General features: G+C 42.6%; 1 long non-coding RNA gene across 1 annotated transcript in view; it reads right to left on the minus strand.

Annotated features, from left to right (window-relative positions):
• The window catches only part of LOC143281581 (uncharacterized), a 208,508-nt gene that overhangs the window by 24,809 nt on the left and 158,699 nt on the right, over positions 1–25,000 (minus strand). The window contains exon 2 of the long non-coding RNA XR_013055135.1: positions 11,284–11,381. This is a non-coding gene — a long non-coding RNA (uncharacterized LOC143281581). The remainder of the gene's footprint in view (positions 1–11,283; positions 11,382–25,000) is intronic.

Genomic DNA, 25,000 nt, shown 5'->3' on the forward strand with positions numbered 1-25,000 from the left:
TTTTGTTGTGAATGATGCAGATTTCGTGTGCCCACGCTTCTAAATTTTATGTTTCACACAAAAAAATGAATTATGTTCATTACTATGGTACTGTGGCGTTGCAACCAGGCATACCCAAGACTTCATCCATATAGTTCAATCAGACCACAGATAATCCCCTGTGAGATTGATACAGTGTGATTTCTTTCATAAAAAATACATTGGAAAAAGAAAGAAAAAACACCCCGCTTCGTTTACATTGTATATATATATATATATATATATATATATATATATATATGTGTGTGTGTGTGTGTGTGTGTGTGTGTGTGCACAGAAAGAGAAAGAGAGAGAGAGAGGGTAGAGGGACGACAGATAATGAGAAAGAGAGGGCGGAGAGAACAAACCAAACAGAAAGACACAGAGAAAGACGACAGACAGACAGACAGACAGAGATTGGCGTACGGGGGTAGAGAGATCAGGGAGAGAGACAGAGACAGGGACGGAGAAAGAAAGAAATCTCTATTGACCATGCAACTTTTCTTTATTTGACTTCTTGATTCATCCACTTCCAACACACACAGGGAAGCAGAAAGACAGAAGAGGAGAGAACAAAGAAGAAGAAGAAAAAACAACTGAAAAGAACGAAAGAGCAGAAAACAGCCACAGGAAATCCAACGCACTGACCTCAATCCCCCTATCCTTTCAGCACAGCCCAAACTGACAGCCAATTAAAACAGACAAAAGTGACTCACCGACTGACGACAACTTGACTTCAGTTGCATAACCAGCACAATCAGATTGTCAGTCCTGTCACGTGCTCGCGCTCTGATGACACAGTTTGGTGAGCTGAAGGAAGGAAGGAAGGAAGGAAGGAATGACTGAAGGGCGGGATGCGGAGGGGGGTGGGGGTTGGTGAGAACGGGATGGGGGATAGGGAGGAGGAGGTGGTTTACGCTCCAGGTCAAACGAAAGTGAAGACAACCGTTGAATGATGAGACACTTGTCAGCCAGCTTTCCTTCAATTGCATCAGTCTTCTCCGTCTCTCTTCTCAATAACTTGATTACTGTTTGTCAGAATCGGATCGGAGATGAATTTTTTTAAAAATTCCCTGCCCTCCTCACGCTGCCTCTCTACAATTCGCTAGGCAATCGAGTGTTGCTTGCACCACCGGATACACTTCAAATATCGTGAGGGTGGGGGCGGAGGGCCGGGGGTTTGTGGGGGACGGGGGGTGGGGGGGTTAGCAGGGGAGGGGGGCAAACTCCGTTCTTATGGAACAATAATGGTCTCGATCAGTCCCGAACATAGCAAGGGGAACAAACCTTTTCTAGGAAGAAGTCAAGTTCCGGCACAGGAACTGACGACCCCTGAATGTAATGCCTCAGTGCGATGGTCTCGTGTGCGTGCGTGCGTGCGTGCGTGCGTGCGTGCGTGCGTGTGTGTGTGTGTGTGTGTGTGTGTGTGTGTGTGTGTGTGTGTGTCGGGGGAGGGGGGGAGAGAAGAATGAATGTGAGGGTTGAAAGGTTGGGGTGGGGGGAAGGCTAGGTTACTATGGCTCTTCACAACCTACGGAATCAATAGACCTCGTACATCTGATTGACTTACACGTCATGTTTGTTTCGTGCCTGTTCGGCTGCAAGACAAGAACACTGACGCAACTCATTCTCTCTGTCCCTCTGTTTCTCCCTCTCTCTTTCTTTCTTTCTTTCTAGAGAATCGCCAAGTAGGGTCATCAATTTGCATATTATTCATGTTTTTGGGTATTTCTTTATTTTATATTGTTTTATTCTTGTTGTTTTTTCCCGTTTATTTGCTGAACATGTTGTTGTTATAATTACGGTATGTTCTCATATAGACACACTTAAATATACAAAACTGAAAAATGCATGTCGTACTGACAGGTAATCTCCACCGAGATGTTGCAAAAAAATGAAATTATCGAAACAACACATGAAGCAAATGAGCATACTAAATAAAATGACTTTCTCCTGTGAGCAATGTGTACATTTTCAACCCCCAAGACAAAGATTTCGCAACCCTATTGCTTCCGGCGTGTGTGTGTGTGTGGGAGGGGGCAGGGTTGGGGGGGGGGGGTGCTGAGGGAGCAAAAAGATGTCTTTGCTTGGTCGTTTATATTTCCTTACTGCTCGTCAAGGGGCAGTTACAAGAGAGTAAGTGAGTGAGAGAGAGAGAGAGAGAGAGAGAGAGAGAGAGAGAGAGAGAAAGAGACAGTTTGTGCGTGTGAGTGTGCAAGCGAGTTCGTGTGTGTGTGTGTGTGTGTGTGTGTGTGTGTGTGTGTGTGTGTGTGTGTGTGTGTGTGTGTGTGTGTGTGCGTGCGTGCGTTCATGAATGCCTCCCCTGTTTCTCCACGCAAACTCCTGACCGCTTTACTTCTTTTACATTCTCTTGTCAGCTGGGTGTTAAGTAATGTAACCACCTCCTTCGCACTCAGCAGTTCCCCGCTCTCTCTCACTCTTCCCCTCTCTCTCCCTCTCTTTCACCCGCTCTCTCTTTCTCTATCCTTCTCCTTCTGTCTCTCTATCTCACGCTCGCTCTCAGTCCCTCCTCCCTAATATTTTCCTCGCTCATTCGTTCAGTCGATTGCTGTCAACATCCCGCTAACCAAATTATCTCTATTTCGATCTCATATTCTTGAAGGCTGCATGCAAATAAGCCATTGTGTGTTTGTTTCTTTTTTTATGAAAGAGAAAGAAAGAGAGAGGGGGAGAGGGACAGAGAGGGAGAGAGAGCGGAGAGTGAGTGACAGAGAAAGCTAGAAAGATGGAGAGAGAGAGAGAGAGGGAGAGAGAGAGAGAGAGAGAGAGAGAGAGAGAGAGAGAGAGAGAGGGAGGGAGAGAAACTGTGCCTAGGAAGTGGGAGAAAGAAATAACTCTCTCTGCCTCCGACCATAGATTTCCTTTTCCCTAAAAACGTGTAATATGTTTATTTCTTCGTTCAAACGATCTTCATTTTCTTTGCTCTCCCTCTTTCTCTGTTTTGGTTTTTTTTCCTGTTTTTATTGCACCCCACCTCTCTCTCTCTCTCTCTCTCTCTCTCTCTTGTCCCTCATGACCTTCTAGAATGTGTTACAGTTCTTATGGTGCTAATTTGATGGGCAATTCTAGGAGTGTTTGTTTCTTTACTTCCTTACAATCTTAACTTCACTCCGTTATTTCTGTTCTTCTTCTCATACTGAAAAGGAATTAATGAGCCTGCTTAACACATATAAGTAATCCTAATGTGCTGGTTCAGATTTTTTTTTAAACTTGCATTTAACTATCCATTCTTTTCATTACTTCCTTTTTTATTTACTGTATTATTTTTTTCCTATCTGTTCTTGTTTTGTTTTGTTTTCATTGTTGTTCTTCTCGATAAATGTTTCCTTATTTGTTTCCAGTTCTGTTATTCTAATTCTCATGGGCGTCTTTACATCCAAAAGGTCTGCACGTTAAGCATATGTAGGTCCCGGTCGACATAAAAGGGGTTCACAAGAAGATTTTCGAGTTTCCAGAAGAAAAAACAACAACACCCACACATACATCCACGTGCAGGCACACACACACACACACACACACACACACACACACACACACACACACCACATAGACACATTCACGCACACACGCATGCACATTAACACACACACACACACGCACGCACACACACACACACACGCACACACAAGTATCATCTCTCACACTAAGTCCAGGAGAGAGAGAGAATGAGAGAGAGGGTGCGGGGGGGGGGCAAATTACTATCCTCACTTTCTTGTGTGTGTGTGTGTGTGTGTGTGTGTGTGTGTGTGTGTGTGTGTGAGAGAGAGAGAGAGGGAGCGTGTACGTGCTTTGAGGATATACTATACAGCTTTCCTTTGCCTTGGTCGTCATGTCTCCGACTATCATCACCCGGGGTGAGATAATTAAAGACAGGGGTACCTAGGTAGACTGACACCAAACAGAGACAGAAAGACAAGAAGCTATTTACGGACACTATCGAAGGAACAACATTACAAGACAGGAAAAGAAAGACGGACGACTCATTCAGATCTATCCCTCGGCGAGTCACTCCGGTCAACAAACCCGTCACGTACTGGCAACGTGACAGCGAAAGAAAAAAAACAATGGGGGTATTGGGGTGGGGGGGAGGTACAAATTACAGACTGGGCCTCCTCCAGAAACTGGAAACTTTGCCCATCATTGTGGGAAACTTTGGCGAGAGCAGCGTCCTGTCTGGCTTCCTTCTGTGTCTTCATTAATGGCTCCCTGGCTCTGCTTTCTGCCTGTTTCCTTGCAGAACGAAGGAGACGGTTCTAGAAGGTATCGCATGGTTTTTAAATTAATCCTACTTTGTGATTACTGTTTTCTTCTTTTATATTCTATTCAGGTCAACCTACAGTTCTCCTGATGAAAGAGAATGAAAGAAAATGGAAATGAACGAAACTGTGATAAAGGGCTAAACATGATTTTATCATCTATTTACATGGGGAGTTTGTTAGTCCGTTGGTATGATTCGTAATGTTAAATCATCTCTCGTGCTTTATATACATTCGGGGTGTATCATACTTTACTGAATCGTCATTTCCACATGTTCACACTTACAAGGCATGTAATATGACCATCTGATGCTTTCTGTCTCTCCCATGCCTGCAAAAGCGTTTCGAGGCAAGGCAAGACAAGGCAAGGAGTTTATTTCACGTGCCCTCTGTTGGCATTGAAACAGTACAGACATACATCTTTCATACACACCAAATAAAAAGTGATGTCAAAAGCAAACCAAACCAAAACTAACTCCAGCAAACAAGCAAATACAAATCAACAAGTCAATTTTTCTAAGTAATTGAATAATAACGCAAGCAACCCAAAACTACACAAGTCAACGATTGGAGATGTAAATTTTCCATAGGATTTGACGTGTGTGTGTGTGTGTGTGTGTGTGTGTGTGTGTGTGTGTGTGTGTGTGTTTGTTTGCTTATGTGTGTATGTGTGTTTTCTTCCTTTTTTTTTTACCTCCCTTTGAGGTCCCGATGTTTACGTGGGTATCAGACTAACAAGCAAAAACCTACCCACACGGACACACACAAAAGATACAGAAGAAGGTATTTACGAACACATCCAAGGAAACAACATCACGGGACAGGAATCAAAGACTTTTTCTCTTTTTTTTTAAACAAGGGTGGGCACGGAAGCGGAGAGACACCAAACAACAGACGACCCATTCCGATTTATCCTATGGCCAGCCAGCCAGTCAGGTCACCAAGCCGATCACGCGACAGCACCGTGCCACAGAGAGGGAAAGACGCGATTACAGACACAGGGGGGGGCAGCTAGAAACTGGAAACCCACATCATGGCTGAAAACCTTCACAACAGCAGCTTCCTGTCTGGCTTCCTTCTGTGCCCTCGTTAGTGGCCTGACACGTACCAGCAACGTGACAGTGACACTAAGGGAAACACAGATTACAGACTGGGCCACCAAAAAAAGAAATCTAACTGGAAACTTTCCCCATCCCGGTGGGAACTGTGACTGTGACAAGAGCAGCATCCTCTCTGGCTTCCTTCTGTGTTTTCATTAATGGCTACGTGTTACTGTTTTCTCTCTCTTCTCCCTGCAGAATGAAGAAGTAATTTCTTACATGGTTTTAATCCGACTTTATGGTAGGTTTTGTTCCTTCAGTTCAGTCTGATAAATCTCACGCAGAAAGAGAGCGAGAGAAAAACTTAATATGAAGAACCCCAGTAAAATATTCCATATCATTTATTTGTTTGTTTTTATGCGATTTGATTTTTTTTAAAATTCTAATGCTTAAAAGACATGCTATGTGACCATCTAAAGTTTCTGTTCACCAAATTTGCTGTCAGTACAAAATTGCAGTTCACATGATTTAATCATTTGTATTTCTTCTTCATGTCTGTAAAAGCGTTTTAAACAGAGAGACATGCAAACAGGCAGACAGACAGACCAACAGTCAGGCAAAGGGGTAGGGGACGGGGTGGGGTGGGGTATAGTTATACAATGACCACCAGAGATAGAGAACATATCACAGACTCTCTTTCTGTGTGCCATGATTTTTCACTGTCTGTGTTGTGAGTCTGTGTTTCTTTCCGATTTTATCACTTTTTTTTTTGTGTGTGTCTATTTGTTTTCAATTTTTCTACTGCAGGAGTATCACAAACACAGAAAACAAGAGACAAATAATCAGAATCAACACATACACACATCACGGGGGACAGCATTACCTGACAAGCACACACAAAAGAAGTGGGCGTGGTAATGTGGGGGACCAAATGACGGACGACTCATTCCGTTCCATCCTTCAGCCAGTCAATCAGGTTACCACGTCGGTCACGTGCAACCACTGTGCCAGGGAGAGGGAAAGGCACGATTCCACGATTCCAGACAGGGCCACCAGAAACTGGGAACTTCCACACCATGGCGCAAGCTCTGAGAGCAGCAGCGCCCCGTCTGGCTTCCTTCTGTGTCTTAATTAATAGCTACATGATTTCGTTGTCTGTCTCTTTCTCAGCAGAATGAAGTGTAAAGTTTTGAAAAGGGTACCTCATAGTCTCATGGTCTTAACACCATCTTCTGATTATTTCGTGATTTTTATATTTCTAATACAAACTACATACTTTTATAATGTAAAAATTACTAAGATGTCATATTACTCTAAATGACATGTTTTCAGCGTTCTCACAGTTGATGAATACATAATTTTATCTGATTTCTCTGCAGTAAAGCGAGCAGACAGTTATAGGATTCCTTCAGGAAAGTCTTCATACTCCATTCTGATTTTTTTTTTTCAATTCATGAATCTGTTTGTTACTTGGTATCTCTAATATGTTTTGTGTCTTCCTTTCCTTCAATAATTATTTCCATGTCTTTCTTTTATTTTGTTTTCTTGATTGTGTTATTTTGCTATCTCATTCGCGTCACGTAAGGACCGCGGTTTTCATTAATTCCAGATCTTGTGTTCTGGTCTAATCGGGATGAGACATTGCTCTACAGAAAAGGGAACCCCGACAGAGAACGAATGCTATATACAGACACAAAAGTGGAGAAAGGGGAGACGGTGGGGCAGGCAGAAAGAATGTCATGCAGACTAATCCGTTCTGACATAAAACCAATATAACGCATGCAATATAATAGAGTGCAATACGATTGTCAACTCTTTTTCCTTTCACAACGAAAGAGAGAGAGGGGAGAGGGGGGTGGAGGGAGGGAGAGAGAGGGAGAGAGAGAGGGAGGGAGGGAGAGGGAGAGAGAGATAGAGAGAGAGGCGGGGAACTAAGAACTCAAAACAATATTCCTCAATAAACGGGGTTTTAGGAATAGCTCATTCTTTCAATCTGTCCTTCCAGAAGATATGCACAAACGAATATGAAACAAAAAAACAAAGTATTTATCAACAAGCACCGTGAAAATTCAAACACAGATACACAACAACAAGAACAACAACAAAACACACACACACACACGCACACGCGCGCGCGTGCGCGCAAGCATACACACACACACACACACACACACACACACAGAAAGAATGTTACACAAACTAATCCGTTGTGACGACAACCGATATAACACAATCCAGTGTGATACAATTTTAGTAATATTTTTGCAATGAATAAGAGAGAGAGAGAGAGAGAGAGAGAGGTTGTGTGTGCATGCATGCATGTGAACGCGCGCGAGCGCGCGCGCGCGCGTGTGTGTCTGTGTCTGTGTGTGTTTCTGTACACACTAAGGCAAAGCAGCCCCAAACAGACAGCACAACTTACAAAACCCAGACACAGTTCTAGCACTGCTCCAAAGCTAGCCAGCTAGCCAATCAGCTTAACGGACCTATCACGTGCTCACACCTGGGGGGGGGGGCAAAAAGAGGGAAGATAACATTACTGACCTGGTGGGAAGAAAGTGACGGTGACCACCACAGACGGCGAAAATAATTAGAAGACTGTCCATAGTCTGCATTCCCTTCCTCCCCTCCCTTAGTTTTGTTTGGTTGTTCGCTTGATTGTTGCTCGTGACAACCTTTCTCTCACGCGTTGATTGCTCATTTTCTTCACTCCACCCAATTGGAGTGATGGCCTAGAGGTAACGCGTCCGCCTAGGAAGCGAGAGAATCTGAGCGCGCTGGTTCGAATCACGACTCAGCCGCCGATATTTTCTTCCCCTCCACTAGAGCTTGAGTGGTGGTCTGGACGCTAGTCATTCGGATGAGACGATAAACCGAGGTCTCGTGTGCAGCATGCACTTAGCGCACGTAAAAGAACCCACGGCAACAAAAGGGTTGTTCCTGGCAAAATTCTATACAAAAATACACTTCGATAGGAAAAACAAATAAAACTGCACGCAGGATTTTTTTTTTTAAATCGGTGGCGCTGTAGTGTAGCCCGAATTTCACACAGATAAATCTGTTGTGATAAAAACAAATACAAATACAAATAAACCCACTGAAAATATACAAAACAGGGCAATTACACAAACAAATGTATTCACTACATTTTATTTGTATATGTTTTATTGGTTTCACCGTTTTATCCTACGTCATTTATTCATTGCTTTAATGTATCATTTATCTGTCAATATATTATTCACCACGGAGCTATATTTCAAGAGAAAACGTAACGTTTTAGTCATTAACGACAAATTCTGCTCCGTTGAACAACCAGCCAAACTGATAACTAAGCCTATCATGATGCGCAAGACAAGAGCAGGATTACAAAATTATGACAACAACAGGACAGCAAGAAGTGTTCCATAACTGTCTTGAATTTTGACGTCATCGATATTTGATCATTGACTTAGCCCTCGATTATTTTTCGTTTGTCCTTGTGATTTTTTCTATAGGGGGTGGAGATCATAGATATACAAATGAATAAATAAATAAAACGCAGGATATTTAGCACAGAGAGAGAAGGTTGGGGGGGGGGGGGGGGGGGGAGTGGATGGGAGAGACAGAGACAGAGATAGAGACAGATACAGATAAAGACAGACACACTCACACACACACACACACACACACACACTCTCTCTCTCTCTCTCTCTCTCTCTCTCACACATACACACACACGCACGCGCGCGCGCACACGCACACGCGTACACACACACACACACACGCAGGACACACAGAGAGAGCGATAAAGAGAAAGAACGAACGAACAAACGAAATTTTATTTTACGAGACAGACAGACAGACAGAGACAGAGAGAGAGGCAGGCAGGCAGGCAGGCTGGCAGGCAGGCAGAGAGACACAGACAGAGTGACAAAGACAGACGGAGACAAGACAGACATAGGACAGGGATCGCTACCGACAGCCTGCCCTCTCTCATTGATTTTCAATGGACGGCGCAGCCTCGGCAAGACTTACTTTTCGGCCCCTGTATGTAACAAGAAGCGGAGACCACGCCTGTGGACTTTTCTACCCTTTTCGTTTTCCTTTCTGCCAACCGACGACAGTAAATCTTTACCGAGAGAACAGAGAACGGAAGATAGAGGCTGACAAACAGACAAACAAACAGAAAGAGACAGAGTAAAACAAGAAATTATTTAATGAACACAACCTGGGGAGGACAGCATCCCAACAGAAATCACAATTTGAAAAAGCCAGACAAGACAAGCCAAAGCGGTGGATGACTTCACTCTGCTCCACAAGCAGCCAATCAGGTTAACAGATCTGTCACGCGCTCTTTTGCCCTGGCGAGGCGAGGGTGGCGGGTGGCGGGTGGAGGGTGGGGAAAGAAGATCAGATTACCGACCGGAGTTCCTGGAACCGAAGATTACCTCAGGACGTCAGAAACCCCAAGAGAAGGGGGCTCTGTTGTCTGGCTTCTTTCTCCTAATTAATGGCTGACACTGTAGTTCAGCTTCCTTCTTTCAAACAAAGATGAACCATAAGTCACAAGTCATTCACGTCATTTTTTCGTCTTCTCTCTACTCAGTTTAGAGATCTGTTGAAAACAACAACAACAACACAAAATCAAAACAACAACATAAATTAAAACTCAGAATAGCAGAGTCAACAATCTAAATTACTGTGATTATTATTTAATCAATAGAATAATCAATTCATTATCTAGTTCTTTACATGAATACTTTGTTTCTGCATTATCATTAAATATGTCATGATACGGACATATGATATTTCTAAAGACTCGGGTATTGTTTTGATTGCCTGTTGACATTGTTCAATGCGCTAATGTGCACCGATCTGAAATATATTTTTTTAATCGAAAGAAAGACAGTCAACTTGTATACTGATAACATGTGCACTGTGCTTTATAGCAATATAAACGTGCAAGTCAGAGCACAGATAGCTTTACCCGGAGAAAGCAATCATCAATTCATTTCTGCTGAGATTATATTGGCTTTTACTAACGAAGGGTTGGCCCTTCCCATGGGGTTATCTGAAATATATGCAATGGTCGCTTATAAGGCAAACTTCCAACAAGAACCAAATCCTGCAAACGCAGACACATTCTACCCTGTTGATAGCACGAGAACGCCATCAAGAAAGAGCAAGAGAGAGAGAGATGGGTGGGCGTGGTCGGGTGCGCGTGGGGGTGGACAAAGAAGGGTGGCGGGCGTTAAATGATAAACAATATGTAATAGCATCACCATGAGGATTCTTCGTAAATGAAACTACTTTAAAAGCCAGACAGCGTTATGAAGTACACACTTAGACCTACTTGCAAGCCAACCATCCAAACACAATTTCAAATGACACATTCATAGCTTTCCTCGTAAGCCGGGTTAGCGGGCCTATTATGTACTCTCACCATGGGAGAGAAATGGCGGCTCTGCGACCATAGAAACGGCTGGAAGTAAACCGAGTCTCTTCACAGAAAACCTAAAAGTAGATTACCCACGCAAAAAGGAGTAGGAGGATGGATGGAGGGGCTGAAGAAAATAGCAGAGAGAGAGAGAGAGAGAAAGAGAGAGAGACAGACAGACAGACAGAGGGGTGTGGAGAGACAGAGAGAGAGGGACAGAGAGAGAGCACGAACGAAAAACAATGTTTTAATGAACTTTGGACATGGATCACAATTCAAAATCAGGGGACTGGGGTTGAGAGAGAGAGAGAGACAGAGAGAGAGACAGACAGAGACAGAGAGAGACAGAGACAGAGTCTGAAACAAACAGAGAGATTGAAAGTCAGAAAAGAGCTGAGACTGAAGAATGAACGCTGGGAGTGCGAAGAGTGGGGGTGGGGAAGATGATGTGATTAAACACACACATGATTCATGCTTTAAAAAAAAAAAAGGTCAAAAACATAACACCAATGGTAAGAACGAGTCTACTCACAAAGCCAGGCAGAATGACGGATGATGCATATCTAACCATGACGTCGACGCTCGAAGCAATCCAGTGGCTTGAACGGGTCTGTCGTCACATAACCTCACCTGTAACACGAAAGAGAGAAAAAAATGGTTACAGAATGTTTGCATGAAGTGACGGAATATCCATTACACAATGTGCGCGGTTCTCCAACCTCTTCTCTCTCTCTCTCTACCCCTCTCTCTCTTAATCAACAACTACGTGCTTCTGTCATTTTCCCTGCTCTCTCTCTCTCTCTCTCTCTCTCCAAAAACTGCGTCCCCCCCACTCTCTGTCTGTCTCTCTCTCTCTCACTCACAAAATTCCTCCATATCTCTCTCTCTCCCTCTTACTCTGTCTCTGTGTGTGTGTGTGTGTGTGTGTGTGTGTGTGTGTGTGTGTGTGTGTGTGTGTCTGTATGTATTTCAAACTGTCAAATCTAAAGTAAGTTTTCCTTTCTATATCCTGAACAGATATACCTCACTGTGTTAAATTTCGCACTGGTATCATCACCACAAAGGAGAAACTGCCCAGTTGACAACACATCTTACCGCAGAATGAAATAGTGACATTAAAAAAACAGACTCCATATTGACTAAAAGGCTTTATCTGAATAAAATATCGACTAAAAATGTGTGGCCGGGAAAAGTTCAGGGAGGGGGAGAGAGAGAGTAGGCTCCAAACTGACAGTACGAATAAAACATGAGAAAGTACAGACTGTGTGCAGCATGGCAATCTGCAGATTTGTGTCACTCTGCTAAAGGGGGTGGGGGTGGGGGTGGGGTGGGGGTCCGTTTGGTACAGTAGGATCCCCATCTTTGTCTCTTGTACCTTCCTCTTTTTTTTCGTTGTAGGACTGGGTCGATTTCTTTTCTTCCCTTTCCATTTCCTTTTTCTCCCCGCGTACAGTTGAAGAACAGCCAGAAAGCGAGAGATTGAGTTCGGAACAATGAGATGGACAGACAGATAAAAAGAGAGGGCACACACACACACACACACACACACACACACACACATATATATATATATATATATATATATATATATACTTCTACACATATGTATCTAAAGAGAAACTTGAAACTGTTTATTGTCATTGCCTACAAAAAGGTCTTTTAACAAGTGGGTTCGGTGGTTAACATTTGTTTCAATGCCAAATGATCATATATTCCATAATGATCAAATAAATCATCAACACTGAAGACAAATAAAGATTAGCAGCACACTTACAACACAATACGCAAAGAAATGAAACAAACAATCAAACAAGAAACAATAAAACATACATGAAATACTTCGTGTTCTGACCATCCATTCGCTCGTTATTTCTTGTAGTCTGTACTTTCCTTTAAGAAAATTCAGCATCAACGTCAACCATAGTTAACTACCTTCAAAATCATTGTTTTAATTATTGTTAAGAAAACCTTGTCTAATTCTTTGTGCCTCTGCGATGAACTTAGCAACGGATCTAATTACAATATCATCCTCAGACGATAAAACAGAAACAACATCGTCCATTCTAGCTACATTTGAATTAAAAAGTTTACATGTTTCTCGCACAACCTCATAAGCTGTACACTGAAAGAGAAAATGTTTTTCATCATCAATTTGGAATCCACATGCAGGGCAAGGTAGTTCTGTGGAAGTCCCAAGTTCAAACCATTTCTTATTTGCGTTAAAACCAAGTGTCCTTAATCTAAACCTTGCATAACTAATTCTGTGCCATTTGTCTGTAACAACATTTAGAAATTTTGCAGGCTGAAATACATTCTTAAATGAGAAAAAACCAACTATAGCTTTCTTTGCTTTCTATATCCGAATGCCAGTTTTGTTTAAAAGAACAAATATGTCTGTCTTTAAATTCTGAGATAAACTGCTGTTCATTTCCTACTCCCTGTGAAACCACACAATTCCAAAACCTTTTTCTGATAAAACATTCTTTACTCTATAAGCCCAGTTTTCTTTCCCTAATTCTAATTGTACATACATCATATCATATGCCTGCCTACAAAGACGTGTTTATGGAAGCTCTCACACCACTTCTTCGAAGAACATTCCACAATGCATTGCGGTTAACATAATCTATCTAAAGAAAGAGAGAGAGAGAGAGAGAGAGAGAGAGAGAGAGAGAGATGTAGAGAATTCAACTGAATTGTTGACTGATTGTAATTTTCTGAGGGCAAGATAATGTTTTTTTCGTCCAGCCCTGAAAAGGGAAGAAATTTAAAAGGAAGTCATTTTACGAGTATTAACACAGCATGCATGGTTACATGATGAATAATTTCGATAGGAAAAACAAATAAAACTGCACGGAGAAAAAAATACAAAAAATGGGTGGCGCTGTAGTGTTAGCGACGCGCTATCCCTGGGGAGAGCAGCCCGAATTTCACACAGAGAAATATGTTGTGATAAAAAGAAATGCAAATACAAATAATTTGACATTTACAACAGTACATACCTAAATATAATGAGAATAAGTGAGAGAGAGAGAGAGAGAGAGAGAGAGACAGACAGACAGACAGAGAGAGAGAGAGATAACAAACAGACAGAGACAGACAGACAGACAGAGAGAGAGAGAGATAACAAACAGACAGAGACAGACAGACAGACAGAGAGAGGCAGAGACAGAGAGAGTCAAGGTGAGACAGAGAGAGAAAGAGGGAGATAAGGAACAGCAAAACTGAAAGCGAAAGAATTCCTCGGCGGGTTGGGGGGGTGGGGGGGCGTCGAAGACACAGATCGAGAGAAGAGGAAAAGAAAGAAAGAAAGAAAAAAAAAAGCAGAACGGAGACAAGGAGAGGACGAAGGAGGTGGGGAGTGGGGGGGGGGGGATTGGGGGGGAGGGGAGAGGGGAGGGGGGAGGAGGAGGCGGCAGAAGAAGAAGACACGGACAGACAGCGAGGGAGGGGAACACAGTAAAACAGCAAATATCAAAGCAGACAAAATGACTGGCGCCAAACTGAGTTTTCTGTTCATTTGCCTCCGGTCAATCAGGTTAGTAGGTCTATCACGTGCTCATAGCCCGCTTGCAGCTGAAAGCAGGAAAAAGGAAAAGGAAACTACACAGTCTGAAGCGTCAGTCGCTGAACATTCGCCACAAAATAATTGATGAGAAACCCTGACCGAGAAATACGCTGTAGTCTGTAACCTGTCTTGATTAATTAATCACATTCTCTCTCAGCGAAGCCTGAAGATGACCAGATGATTGTGTTTGAAGAAGGGGAAAATGAACAATCTGACACGCGCCGAAAATTGCTCTTTTTCCATTTTCACTTTTGTATCTCAGAAATGTATCATACGTATCAGTCACTCACCCCTTAGAACCATATCACACACACACACACACACACACACACACACACAGAGAGAGAGAGAGAGAGAGAGAGAGAGAGAGAGAGAGAGAGAGATGTGCATGCACCTGCAAACACCCTCTCCTGTCACACATCCAGAAAATCAAAACATAAGTTAAAAGAATGAGAACAAAACGACTTGCAATTACGTATGAATTCATAAAACGACGTTGATGCGAAGTTGATATTCAGCCCGTGTTTATCGTCACTGTGGCCACATACTCGTTTTGAACGCATCCTTCAAATGTGTTCAAATCTGAGGTTACTTCGCTAATCAAGAGGTATAGAAAACAAGAAGAAAAACAAACAAAACAAAAAAACCAAAACAAAAACAAAAAAAACCCACACACCCATATTTGTCATTAATTGAAAAAGCATATGGGTACACACAATGCGCTGAATGCTATTTTATTAACATATTGCATGATGTGATGTAATAACGCTACACTACAATGCATTACACTACACTGCACTACACTGCATGATGTGATGTAATAACGCTACGCTACAATGCATTACACTACACTGCACTACACTGCATTACACTGCACTGCACTGAGTTGTACTGCACACTGCTGCATTACATCACGCGACATACGTCTGCAACACAAAGCCTTCACTGAACCATTCTACTTTGTGACCCCTCTGTCAGCGATGACAGTCATGGGATGGCCCTCTTATCTCTCACCCTGATCATTCATTCCGGATCACCCATAGCACTTCTCTTAGATCAGCATCTCAATCCGTCCTAAGGGTCCCTGGGTCCTTGGAATGCAAATCAAAACGATTTGTCTTCATAGGCCTGCTCGCGCTTTGCATTTCTTCATGGATTGCCCCCAGGAAAGCATCTGTCGCTAGCTTCCAAGGTGGTCTGAATGCTTACTTTCGCCTCCCCTCCCCCCCTCCCCCCGAGGCATTTGGACATCTGTCCCTGAGCGCTCCTTTGGGAGTTTTTGGTACAACCTGCGCGCGCGTGGTGAATGAGAGGGAGGGGATTGAGAGTGTGGGTTGCATATCATGCGTTTGGGAACGGGGAGCGGGGGTGTGGGGGGGTGGGGGTGGGGGGTGGGGGTGGGCTATGAGGCTATTCTTGGATATGTGGTTTGGAAATAAATTGAGGACGGTGCAGAAGCACACATTAAGACGGCGAACTCAAGAGTGTTTATAAATGACCCATTCGATTTTTCCGCGCCTCTCTCTCTCTCTCTCTCTCACACACACACACACACACACACAAACACACACAGAGGCAGAATCACAGAAAGACACACACACAAGGACACACACACACACACACACACACACACACAGAGACAGAGAGAGAGAGAGAGAGAGAGAGAGAGAGAGAGAGAGAGAGTTTTGTGGAATTTTTTTGTGTGCCCTTTTTTATTTTTGCGCAATCAAAAAGATTTGGAAACATTTTTATGAACATCTATTTTCTCCTTTATCTTGTCTTCTTCCTAACGTGCGCGCACGCACACACACACACACACACACACACACACACACACACACACACACTCACACTTAACACGAAGGGAGACGGTTTAAAAAAAAATTCTTGATTATCATCATTTATATTGCGGGAAACTTGACCATGGGCGTAATGACAAGCGTCAGCCTTGCCGGAATTCTGTCCCACCAAATTACAAGGGTTGTTTCGAACCAGTTCTCTGTATACCTTTGCAACCGCAGCCAAACGACGCAATAGAGAAAAGCCACAGCCTGTCGTAGCTTTCTTCTGAGTCTCCATGTTACTCATACATTCGAGGAAAAGCAAAACGGTGCTTACAGAAGATAAAATAGCAGTCTGGTCGGACGACGGCGTGGAGTGTCTATGTTCGTTGATGCAGAGTCTTCCCAACAGCTCAAAATACAGCTTCGTTACGTCAATACACCATACGCGAAAGACATTATGTTCGGGAGTCGGATGAATACTTTAAATTAAAGATACCAGTAAAGATATTTCTGATCAGGCAAACTGTTGGCGTCCCAGATTCACGAATGGAGTGCTGGCCTTGAGTTACTTTTGACTGATTGTTCTGTTTGTTGTGGAATAAAATCGTTCCAATCGAATAACCTTTCTGTTTGTGAATTCCAATTGTTACACTCTATCAGATTCCACATTTTTCATTCGTGTAAAAATGTCACCGTCTAACCTACATAAACTTTTTTTACGTTTATTTTCGAAGAATGTAGCAGTCATCTGGAATTCGAAAAACAGAAAAACACACATAAACAGAGAAAGAGAGCGCGCGCACACGCGCACGCGCGAGAGCGAGAGAAAGAGAGACAGAGACAGATGCAGAGGGAGAGGGAGAGAGAGAGCAGACCGAGTCAGAAACAGATACACAGAAAGATGAATGAAAGAGAGAGAATGCAATGCATTAAGAGATTTACATCCACGGGCCGATAACGTAAACTCTTGTAACCAGACCACGCTTGATATTTGTATTTGTATTTCTTTTTATCACAACAGATTTCTCGGCGTGAAATTCGGTCTGCTCTCCCCAGGGAGAGCGCGTCGCTACACTACAGCGCCACCCATTTTTTGTATTTTTTCCTGCGTGCAGTTTTATTTGTTTTTCCTATCGACTGAAGCGGATTTGTCTACAGAATGTTGCCAGGAACAACCCTTTCGTTGCCGTGGGTTCTTTTACGTGCGCTAAGTGCATGCTGCACATGGGACCTCGGATTATCGTCTCACCCGAATGACTAGCGTCCAGACCACCACTCAAGGTCTAGTGGAGGGGGAGAAAATAACAGCGGCTGAGCCGTGATTCGAACCAGTGCGCTCAGATTCTCTCACTTCCTAAGCCGACGCGTTACCTCTAGGCCATCACTCCACTGCCACTTTCCCGAAACCCGCCAGCACTTGAGCCATTGATGGCAACAATGTCCGCCTTTACCACCATTCTCTTTTTCGGGTCTAGGTTAAAGTCGCCCCTTCGGGTATCCTTTGCGCCATCTGTACAAAACCCGAATCACACTCGATGATGTGCGAGATGCGTGCGACGTTCTTGCTTTCAATCCACCTGGCCATTCATTATTTCTGGCAATCTGTGTGTCTTTGCATTCTTGAAGTGGTAATGTTGTTGATGAACGGGATAATAAGGGAAGAGTGTTGTGGCTGCCATAATGTGCATGATGGTTTTTTAAAAAAAAGGTATCATTTCCATTTGATTAAAGCCAGAAAATGCGCAGGAAATTGCCAGTTCGTGGAACATCATTAATTTCTCTGAATAACCACCAAAAATGTAATAAAAACGGAATAGAAAGTTCACCCCAGTGCTGAACGCTGAAGTGATTTCAGGACGGGTGCAGCGTCACCATCTGCGTCAATGTGCTTGGAGGAATCCATCTGTGCGGAACATCTCTAAGCTTTGTCTTTCTTGTGCACCTGCAGCGGTGGAGTTTGCTTGTTGTTAGTTTGCCTCTCTTTGCTTATCGTTATGAATGTTCCTAACCTCACGGTAAATTCCATATACTTGAGAACATTCTTATCTCTAAGCAACCTGAACGCTGCTAAGTTCGCTCATGCAACCCATCCCTGGACTGTATTGTATTATATTCTATTGTATTACTCTTTTTGTCACAACAAATTTCTCCGTGTGAAATTTGGGCTGCTCTCCCCAGGGAGAGCGCGTCGCTGCACTGAGAGCGCAACCCTTTTTTTTTCCTGCCTGCATTTTTTTTAATATGTTTTCCTATCGAAGTGGATTATTCTACTGAATTTTACCAGGGACAACCGTTTTGTTGCCGTGGGTCCTTTTACGTGCGCTAAGTGCATGCTGCATACGGGACATCGGTTTATCGTCTCATCCGAATAACTAGTGTCCAGACCACCACTAAAGGTCTAGTGGAGGGGGAGAAAATACTGGCGACACTGCCGGGATTAGAAGCAGTGCGCTCAGATTCTCTCACTTCCAATACGGACGCGTTACCTCTAGGCCATCACTCCACCCCACTGATTTCTTTCCCTGTCTTTCCTTTGTGTTTTCTTCCTTCATACAGGCAAGACCAGTCAGAAAGTGGAATGGCAACCAGCAAGCAAGAAATAAAAGTTCAGAGTAATGAGTCGGACAAACATTTAAAGGAGAAAGAGGGGAGGAGATGGAAAGAGACAGACAGACGGACAGACACAGACAAGGACTTAGACAGGTACATTCAGACAGTTTCAGTTTCTCAAGGAGGCGTCACTGCGTTCGGACAATTCCTAAGACGCTACACCAGACCTGCTAGGCAGATGCCTGACCAGCAGCAAAACCGAAAGCACTTATTCAGGTGCATGCGTATGTAGTTGTGTTCCTATCAAAGATGATTTCTTCTACAAAAATGTGCGGCAAGTGCGTGATGCACACGGGACCTCGGTTTATCGTCTCATCTGAATGACAAAACGCTCAGTTTAATTTTCCAGTCAACGTTTAGAGAAAGAGCGAAAGCAGACACAGAAGCACATAATAAGAAACAAACAAATGCATTAGAGAGAGAGAGAGAGAGAGAGAGAGAGAGAGAGAGAGAGAGAGAGAGAGAGAGAGAGACAGAGAAAGAGAGAGAGAGATGCAAACCGTCAAACTGGTCAGTAGGTCTATCTTGACACACCGTGGTTGCACCTAAAAGCAGGAAAAGGAGTCCGAAGCGTCGATGGTAGAATGGCAGACCATGCGGAATTTTCTTCTTTTTATTTTATTTTTTAAATATTTTTTTTATTACATATTGAATGGAAACCCCCTGAAAAAACCTCTTCACTAAAGAATAATCTGAAACGCTTTCACGTTGCCAACGTGGACAGAAACTATACTTTGTAAAAAAGGTTTCCCATTTTTTTTTGCTGTCAGTAAAGAAACCCGTTTTGTTATGCAGCCCTCACATCTCCAGAAAGAGAAATACAATAACGGAAGAGAAACATTTGTAGATTTGTCTAGCTTATAGGTAAAAGGGAAATCATTCAGAGTGGACGCGTCTTATTCAAAGGTTCTTCTGCTCCCATCCTTATTTTTTCTTCTGTCTTCATCTTGCAATTTTCCTCATCCTTCTTTTTTCATCATGTCCTTCTTTTCTTTCTCCGTCACCCCTCCTCGCCGTTTTTCTTGTTCCTCTTCCTTTTTATCCTCTCCAGTTTTTTCCAACTCTTCATTGGCTTTTTCTGTTTCTTCGTCTCATTTTTTTCATTCCTCCTCCTTTTCCTTCTTCCTCAATGTAATCATACTGGAAAAAGGATACGTGACATTACACTATGCATGCTACATTACATTGTACTATTTCTTCTTCTTCTTTTTCTTCTTCTTCTTCTACTACTACTTCATTTTCATCTTCTGCATTCGTGGGCTGCAACTCCCACGGTCACTGGTATGTAAGAGTGGGCTTTTATGTGCATGACCGTTTTTACCCCGCCATTTAGGAAACCATACTCCGTTTTCGGGCTGAAGTAAACTATGCTAACTTACACTACACTATTCTATATCAACAGCACAAAGCCTTATTGATTTGATCACTGTGCCAGGTGCCACCTTACTTAACAAATATGATTATTGCTTCTGTATAATCCATCTCTTTCTCTGGGATCGGCTTATCGATATGTTGTAAGGGTTCTTAGGCCCTTGGAATACAAGACAAACCGATTTCGCCCCCTAAAGGCCTGCACGCGCATTGCGCGTCTAAATGGATTGCCGCAGGACCCGAGGGAAAGCAGCTGTCACTTGCTTCCAAGGTGGGCTGGAAGCTCACTGGCTCCCCAGGCAGTGGGACATCTGTCTTTGAGAGCTCCCTTTTGATTCCGATTTTTTTTTTACAAAAAAGTGCGTGCGCGCGTGTGTGTGTGTGTGTGTGTGTGTGTGTGTGTGTGTGTGTGTGTGTGTGTTTGGGACATATGCATTGAACACACACAAAAAATACTGCGGACATGCATACTGAAGTTGACAGCGTCAAAATGTTTGAAAATAAATTCACTCCACATCCCCACCCTTCAACACACACACACACACACACACACACACACACACACACACACACACACACACACATGTATATCTATCTATCTATCTATGTGTGTATATACATATATATATATATATATATGTGTGTGTGTGTGTGTGTGTGTTCATATATGCGTAATACATATATACAAGCATACATATATACATACATACACTAACACATACAAGCAAAACGAAAACGACTTAGTGTAGCTAGAAGAGAACGAACGCGGAGCGGGTAGGTTTGCTGATGATCCTCTTTCCACGTCCGAAAATATAAGATTAATGGACGTCGGAAAGCAGCATGGATTATGACTGTAAATAATGCACGGTAAGTGGTAAAACAAAAGAAGCTCTGGCAAATCTCTGCTGTAACACCGATTTTTATTTCTTAGCAAAATGAAGCTGACGTGGAATGAAAAAAAATCCAATGGCTTTATAACTTTCTGGGAAGAGGTGGTGGTTTTTTTTGGTTTGGGTGGGGTTTTTTTTGTTATAGTTTCTGTTGGATTCCCACCCCCCTCCCTAAACAACCTAAAAGTAAAAACAAACAAACAAACAAACAAAAATAACCACACATGAATATTTGTCTCTGGCCTTTTGAACACAAAATAAAAAAGGAAAGGAAATACCCCCACTGCCAGTAGGTTGACACAAGCAATTTCAGATCCAATGTCACACACCAGCAAATAAAAAAAGGGGGAGAGTTTCCTGAACGGAGACCAAAAAGAAAAATCAGCAAAAGCTGAGCAAATGGAAGTGCCAAACATGCAAAGCGACTGATCGACTGATTGCCATGTTTGCTCCGGAGTGGCAAAACCTTTGCAAGCCCGATGGAATGTATTGTTCTCTTCAACATTCACTTTCTAATCTTTCTCAAGATTCAGTATATTTTTTCAGTCATAAAGAAAACGTTCCTTTACCGAATATTGGGCATTTTATTTACGCATTTTGAAAACGAAAGTTCTCAATGACTTCAGCGCAGCAACTTGTGTCTCTGACTACAAGTGTAGAGAGGAATCGATCCCCACGAGTGCTAAATGTCTGTATCGATCGGGATAGTCTTGGAAAGCTCTTACGGAAAGTTGCGTTTCCTGCTGGCTCAAATAGGAAGACAGGGAGCACGCAGTCATGTACGTGTTGTCATTCATGGACTTCACGGATGTGACATTGAGAATGATGCCCTCCGGAAAATTGTTTGCCCCGATAAAACTGATGTCTGTGTATGAGTAAACCTACACATATAAAAAAAAATTCCACTGATAATTTTCATTACTGTTCGGCACAGGTTTTCGTGGAGTAGCCTCAATTCCACACACACTGAAATACGGTTGTAAATCTATTCAGGTATATACGGATTTTCTTCTATCAGTAATTTCGTTTCCTGATTTTCGCTGCAGGTATGTGTCTGTCCCGGACCTGGTATGTAAAACGATTGGTAAACCTCTATCACCAATTTGCTATCCGAATACATATCAACCCTGTTATTCTCTCTGTCTCTGTCTTTCTCTGTCTCTCTGTCTTTCTCTCTCTCTCTCTCTCTCTCTCTCTCATTATAGCTGACCTGAATGCAAAAGCATGAAACATGTTACCAACAGTATAGCTAAGTTACTGATCAGAAAATTGAAACATACAGAAAGAGAGAAAGGGTGGGAGGTGGAAGGCTGCCAATGCATTAAGAGATTAACATCCACAGGCCAGTGCCGTAACCTCTGTGACCAAATCATGCTTTATATGCCCTACCCTTCATCCGAAGCGAGCTAGCACTTCAAGCTATTGAAGGCGACAAATCCATCTTTACCATTCTTCCCTTCACTTCCACGTCAACGTCTTTTGCTTGGAGAACACCTCTGTGTGAACGACAAGCGCCATTTGTGGCCAATGCGCGGTGCTAATGCGTGTGTTGTACTTTGCTGCTTCCATCCTACCTGTCAAGTATTGTTGGCTCTGTTTGTGTCTTTGTATCATGATCGCCATCATAACCATCACGTATATTTATGCGCTTAACCTAAGCGGAGTCATAACCATCACGTATATTTACGCGCCTAAGTGGAGCCATAAGCATAAAACACAGATCTACATTGTTAACTCCGTTTGTGTCGTTGTTGTATCATGATCGTTATCATGAACATTGCGTACATTTATGCACTTAACCTAAATGGAGTCGTAAGCATAAAACACACAGATAATATCTTGGAAAAGTGTGAAAACATTACACACTTGGAGCAAACGGGGAAAACATGCAACATGGACATGTGGTGTGTTCACAAACACGGTGTTGCTGATGAATGCCATGGAAAGCGAACAGACCTTTGGTTCTCACATGTACAATGGGTGTGGTGACATCTTAAGGCGGTGGGCAGGTGGATTGGGGGCGGGAGGGAGGAGGCGGGAGAGGGGGTGGAGGCTGTCTAGCACATGACTAACTTGAAAGGGAACACAAGGAAAAAAACACAAACAAAATCTTCAAAATAAATCAGAAACTTAAAAAATAAACCAATACGTCAAACCATGCGGGAACTTCTATTTTCTATTCCCCATACCCAACGCCAGTTCTCCAACCCCCTCTTTCTGTCTGAAGGGTGCTTCTTCCCAGCAAACAGTACTGAGGTGGTTGGTAAGCGGTATTTCATGTTTTCCGTTTGGAACTTCCTGTTTTGCCGCTTTGAAGTTCGGCTGTACATCAGCCGTTCTGGACTCTGACTGTACGCCATTGTGGTCGATTATGTTTTCGAGATAACTGAAGCACTTGTCACACACACACACACACACACACACACACAGCCAGCCAGCCTAGTCAATAAATTAGATCAGGTACATGGAACACCAAATATTCATCTGGTGTGTATGATACGAGAATATATACTTACAATATTTAGTATTAGAATTCCCGACGTTACTGTTTACGACGTTAGAAAAAGGCTTTGCAAGGAAAAAAGGTATTAATATTTACCTTCACCTGCCCCTTTAGTTCTGCTGAGATACCAGTGAAGACAACGCTACCACTTTCATCCATTTGTCTTTGTATTAATGATAACAAATGTCAAAAAAGAAAATAACAAATGTCAAAAAAGAAAAACTTTTATATCATCCCTGCAACACATATTGCAGATATCTATCTGTCTGTCTATCTATCTATCTGTCTATCTATTAATCTATCTCGAGAGAGAGAGAGAGAAAAAAAAATCTTTCATCTTATCCCGCGTCCTCAATTTATTGATTACTTATTTCCTCTTCATCTGCTTATTATCATCATTGTCATCATAACTGTTGTTCTTGTTGTGATCAATGTTGCAAACACACTTGCTACCACCTTCACATCCTTTTGAATCCAAGAGCATAAGTTGCTAAAGTATATTACTTATGAGACACTCCATTCGCTTCTCCTGTATCTAATCTTTCACTACATATTTCTTGCTGCTTTCTTCCACTTATTTAAGCCACCCTTCGTGGGTAGTTTTGGAAGTCATTAGATTGTTATTTTTACCCGCTGTGAATGAGAAAACCACTAAATTGTGATTACTGTCTCTGGAGCGTTTGCCATGGGGGATAATTCAAGACCATTGCAGAGAATCTGACGAATCCACAGAGGACGAAATTAGAGTCATATTTGGCAAACAATTAGCTCTCCATCCAACAGAGAGATTTAAAATGGCCCCAATAATTCTTCGAAGGATTGATATCGTCCTCAAACTACAACCTCTCATTACTCATTAATGTCACTCAAGTATTTCCCTAGCGCTTTATTTTATCATCTTTAAAAAAAAAGTTAATATTTGTTAAGCGTTTGCATCTTTATAATGTTTGATTAATATAGGCAGGTTTTGGTTGTTTCTAAGAATGCTTTTCCTCCGTTATCATGTTGCTCTCTCACCGACAAGTTTCCGACATCTGGACATTTTCACATACATATTTTGCGACGTTTCTTTTTCTCTTACACAAAACGAAAGAAAGAAAGAATACAAATCTCTCTCTCTCTCTCTCTCTCTCTCTCTCTGTGTGTGTGTGTGTGTGTGTGTGTGTGTGTGTGTGTGTGTGTGTGTGTGTGTGTGTGTGAAGTCAATCTCTCATCAGTTGCTGGCGCCGTATCTCGTAGACCTGAGAGGCGGGAAGAATGCATGCAGAGGTGAAAAATGACAGGCTTTTCAGAGTGTGTCCTTTTTCTGCAGCTTCCTCCCTTTCCCTCCCTCCCCTTTTATTTACGTTTTCGCCCACGTGTTGACGTCTTGGAACTTCACTAGCATAAATTGCAAGGAAGATATACGTACATACATGATATAATGTCTTTCTGTTTTCTTTCTTTATTCTTTCATTCATTCATTCTTCTACTTTTTCTTTTTATGTATTCCTGATATATATATATATATATATATATATATA

This window comes from Babylonia areolata, chromosome 1 (assembly GCF_041734735.1).
Source record: "Babylonia areolata isolate BAREFJ2019XMU chromosome 1, ASM4173473v1, whole genome shotgun sequence".
In the NCBI taxonomy this organism is placed as follows: Eukaryota; Metazoa; Mollusca; class Gastropoda; order Neogastropoda; family Buccinidae; genus Babylonia; species Babylonia areolata.